This window comes from Heterodontus francisci, unplaced genomic scaffold, assembly GCF_036365525.1.
Source record: "Heterodontus francisci isolate sHetFra1 unplaced genomic scaffold, sHetFra1.hap1 HAP1_SCAFFOLD_198, whole genome shotgun sequence".
Classification (NCBI taxonomy): domain Eukaryota; kingdom Metazoa; phylum Chordata; class Chondrichthyes; order Heterodontiformes; family Heterodontidae; genus Heterodontus; species Heterodontus francisci.
Window position 1 is genome coordinate 2,287,121 of NW_027141550.1, and position 6,000 is coordinate 2,293,120.

Genomic DNA, 6,000 nt, shown 5'->3' on the forward strand with positions numbered 1-6,000 from the left:
AACACACTGACACCAAGTAACACAGACATACACTGACACCAAGTAACAAAGACATACACTGATACCCAGTAACACAGACACAAACTTACACCAAGTAACAAAGACATACACTGATACCCAGTAACACAGACACACGCTGACACCAAGTAACAAAGACAGACACTGATACCCAGTAACACAGACACACACTTACACCAAGTCACAAAACAATACACTGATACCCAGTAACACAGACACACACTTACACCAAGTAACACAGACATACACTGACACCAAGTAACAAAGACATACACTGATACCCAGTAACACAGACACACACTTACACCAAGTAACAAAGACATACACGGATACCCATTAACACAGGCACACACTTACACCAAGTAACAAAGACAGACACTGATACCCAGTAACACAGACACAAACATACACCCAGTAACGCAGACACACACGGACACCAAGTAACAAAGACACACACTTACACCAAGTAACACAGACACACACTGACACCCAGTAACACAGACACACACTTACACCAAGTAACACAGACATACACTGACACCAAGTAACAAAGACATGCACTGATACCCAGTAACACAGACACACACTTACACCAAGTCACAAAACAATACACAGATACCCAGTAACACAGACACACACTTACACCAAGTAACACAGACATACACTGACATCAAGTAACAATGACACACACTGATACCCAGTAACACAGACACACACTTACACCAAGTAACAAAGACATACACTGATACCCAGTAACACAGACACACACTTACACCAAGTAACAAAGACAGACACTGATACCCAGTAACACAGACTCACACATACACCAAGTAACAAAGACATACACTGATACCCAGTAACAAAGTTATACACTGACACCCAGTAACACAGACACACACGGACACCAAGTAACAAAGACACACACTTACACCAAGTAACACAGACACACACTGACACCCAGTAACACAGACATACACTGACACCAAGTAACAAAGACATACACTGATACCCAGTAACACAGACACACACTTCCACCAAGTAACAAAGACAGACACTGCTACCCAGTAACACAGACACACACGGACACCAAGTAACAAAAACACACACTTACACCAAGTAACACAGACACACACTGACACCCAGTAACACAAACGAACACACTGACACCAAGTACCACAGACATACACTGACACCAAGTAACCAAGACATACACTGATACCCAGTAACACAGGCACACACTTACACCAAGTAACACAGACATACACTGACACCCAGTAACAAAGACATACACTGATACCTAGTAACACAGACACAGACGTACACCAAGTAATAAAGACATACACTGACACCAAGTCACAAAGACACACACTGACACCCAGTAACAAAGACACACACTGACACCAAGTCACAAAGACAAACACTGATAACCCAGTAACACAGACACACACTTACACCAAGAAACACAGACATACACTGACACCAAGTCACAAAACAATACACTGATACCCAGGAACACAGACACACACTTGCACCAAGTAACAAATACATACACTGATACCCAGTAACACAGACACACACTTACATCAAGTAGCAAAGACAGACACTGATACCCAGTAACACAGACACACACATACACCAAGTAACAAAATCATACACTGACACCCAGTAACAAAGACATACACTGACACCCAGTAACACAGACACACACGGACACCAAGTAACAAAGACACACACTTACACCAAGTAACACAGACACACACAGACACCCAGTAACACAGACACACACTTACACCAAGTAATACAGACATGCTCTGACACCAAGTAACAAAGACAGACACTGCTACCCAGTAACACAGACACACACTTACACCAAGTAACAAAGACACACACTTACACCAAGTAACACAGACACACACTGACACACAGTAACACAAACAAACACACTGACACCAAGTAACACAGACATACACTGACACCAAGTAACACAGACACACACTGATACCCAGTAACACAGACATACACTGACACCAAGTAACAAAGACATACACTGATACCCAGTAACACAGACACACACTTACACCAAGTAACAAAGGCAGACACTGCTACCCAGTAACACAGACACACACGGACACCAAGTAACAAAAACACACACTTACACCAAGTAACACAGACACACACTGACACCCAGTAACACAAACAAACACACTGACACCAAGTAACACAGACATACACTGACACCAAGTAACAAAGACATACACTGATACCCAGTAACACAGGCACACACTTGCACCAAGTAACACAGACATACACTGACACCCAGAAACAAAGACATACACTGATACCTAGTAACACAGACACACACTTACACCAAGTAACAAAGACATACACTGACACCAAGTCACAAAGACACACACTGACACCCAGTAACAAAGACATACACTGACACCAAGTCACAAAGACACACACTGAAATCCAGTAACAAAGACATACACTGACACCAAGTCACAAAGACACACACTGACACCCAGTAACAAAGACATACACTGACACCAAGTCACAAAGACATACACTGATAACCCAGTAACACAGACACACACTTACACCAAGTAACACAGACATACACTGACACCAAGTCACAAAACTATACACTGATACCCAGGAACACAGACACACACTTACACCAAGTAACAAAGACATACACTGATACCCAGTAACACAGACACACACTTACATCAAGTAGCAAAGACAGACACTGATACCCAGTAACACAGACACACACATACACCAAGTAACAAAATCATACACTGACACCCAGTAACAAAGACATACACTGACACCCAGTAACACAGACACACACGGACACCCAGTAACACAGACACACACTTACACTAAGTAATACAGACATACTCTGACACCAAGTAACAAAGACATACACTGATACCAAGTAACACAGACACACACTTGCACCAAGTAACAAAGACAGACACTGCTACCCAGTAACACATACACACACGTACACCAAGGAACAAAGACACACACTTACACCAAGTAACACAGACACACACTGACACCCAGTAACACAAACAAACACACTGACACCAAGTAACACAGACATACACTGACACCAAGTCACAAAGACATACACTGTTACCCAGTAACACAGGCACACACTGGGGGGTGGGGGGGGAGGCACATTGGCGCCGTGGTTAGCACCGCAGCCTCACAGCTCCAGCGACACGGGTTCTATTCTGGGTACTGCCTGTGCGGAGTTTGCAAGTTCTCCCTGTGTCTGCGTGGGTTTCCTCCGGGTGCTCCGGTTTCCTCCCACATGCCAAAGACCTGCAGGTTGATTGGCTAATTGGCCATCATAAATTGCCCCTAGTATAGGTAGGTGGTAGGGAAATATATAGGGATAGGTGGGGATGTGATAGGAATACGGGATTAGTGTAGGATTAGTATAAATGGGTGGTTGATGGTCGGCACTGACTCGGTGGGCCGAAGGGTCTGTATAAGTGCTGTATCTCTAAACTAAACTAAATACTGACACCTAGTGTCACTGACACCCAGTAACACAAACAAACACACACTGACACCCAGTAACACAGAGAAACACTGATACACAGTAACAAAGACATATACTGACACCAAGTAAAACAGACACACACTGACACCCAGTAACACAGACATACACTGACACCCAGTAACAAAGACGTACACTGATACCCAGTAACACAGACACACACTTACACCAAGTAACAAAGACATACACTGACACCAAGTCAGAAAGACACACACTAACAACCAGTAAAAAAGACATACACTGACACCAAGTCACAAAGACATACACTGATTCCCAGTGACACAGACACACACTTACACCAAGTAACACAGACATACACTGACAGCAAGTAACAAAGACATACACTGACACACAGTAACACAGACACACAGTGACACCCAGTAACAAAGACACACACTTACAGCAAATAACACAGACATACACTGACACCAAGTAACAAAGAGATACACTGATACCCAGTAACACAGGCACACACTTGGGGGGGGGGGGGGTGCCTCATCGGCGCTGTGGTTAGCACCGCAGCCTCACAGTTCCTGGGACCCGGGTTCGATTCTGGGCACTGCCTGTGCGGAATTTGCAAGTTCTCCCTGTGTCTGCGTGGGTTTCCTCCGGGTGCTCCGGTTTCCTCCCTCATGCCAAAGACTTGCAGGTTGATAGGTTAATTGGCCACCATAAATTGCCCCTAGTATAGGAAGGTGGTAGGGAAATATATAGGGACAGGTAGGGAAGTGATAGGAATACGGGAATAAAAGCAAAATACTGCGGATGCTGGAAATCTGAAACAAAAACAAGAAATGCCGGATTCACTCAGCAGGTCTGGCAGCATCTTTGGAAAGAGAAGCAGAGTTAACGTTTCGGGTCAGTGACCCTTCTTCGGAACTGAACAATATTAGAAATGTCACAGATTATAAACAAGTGAGGTGGGGGTTGGGCAAGAGATAACAAAGGAGAAGGTGCAGATTGGACCAGGCCACAGAGCTGACCAAAAGGTCACGGAGCAAAGGCAAACAATATGTTAATTGTGTGTTGAAAGACAAAGCATTCGTACAGATTAGGTGTGAATATACTGAATATTGAACATCAGCAAGTGCAAACCTGAAGAAGAACAACCTGAAAAAAACAGTGGGTAAGCAAACTGAACAAACTAAGATGAAATGAAATAAGTGCAAAAAAAGATTGTAAAAAATGTTAAAATGAATGCAAAAAAAAGATAGAAAAAATAACTAAAAATGACTAAAAATGAAAGTAAAGTGGGGGGCTGTCATGCTCTGAAATTATTGAACTCAATGTTCAGTCTGGCAGGCTGTAGTGTACCTAATCGGTAGATGAGATGCTGTTCCTCGAGCTTGCGTTGATGTTCACTGGAACACTGCAGCAATCCCAGGACAGAGATGTGAGCATGAGAGCAGGGGGGAGTGTTGAAATGGCAAGCAACCGGAAGCTCAGGGTCCTGCTTGCGGACTGAGCGGAGATGTTCCGCAAAGCGGTCACCCAGTCTGCGCTTGGTCTCCCCAATGTAGAGGAGACCACACTGTGAGCAGCGAATACAGTATACTACATTGAAAGAAGTACAAGTAAATCGCTGCTTCACCTGAAAGGAGTGTTTGGGGCCTGGCATAGTGAGGAGAGAGGAGGTAAATAGGCAGGTATTACACCTCCTGCGATTGCAAGGGAAGGTGCCCTGGGACGGGGACGAGGTGGTGGGGGTAATGGAGGAGTGGACCAGGGTGCCGCGGAGGGAACGATCCCTTCGGAATGCTGACAGGGGAAGGGAGGGGAAGATGCGACTGGTCGTGGCATCACGCTGGAGGTGGCGAAAATGGCGGAGGATGATCCTTTGGATATGGAGGCTGGTGGGATGAAAAGTGATGACAAGGGGAACCCTGTCACGGTTCTGGGAGGGAGGGGAAGGGGTGAGGGTAGAGGTGCGGGGAATGGGTCGGACACGGTTGAGGGCCCTGTCAACCACAGTGGGGGGAAATCCTCGGTTGAGGAAAAAGGAGGTCATATCAGAAGCACCGTCATGGAAGGTAGCATCATCAGAGCAGATGCATTGGAGACGGAGAAACTGGGAGAAGGGAATGGAGTTCTTACAGGAGGTAGGGTGTGAAGAAGTGTAGTCGAGGTAGCTGTGGGAGTCAGTGGGCTTATAATTGATATTGGTAGACAACCTATCCCCAGAGATGGAGACAGAGAAGTCGAGGAAGGGAAGGGAAGTGTCAGAGATGGACCATGTAAAGGTGAGAGAAGGGTGGAAATAGGAAGCAAAGTTGGTGATAGGAATACGGGATTAGTGTAGGATTAGTATAAATGGGTGGTTGATTTTCGGCACAGACTCGGTGGGCCGAAGGGCCTGTTGCAGTGCTGCATCTCTAATCTAAACTAAATACTGACACCTAGTG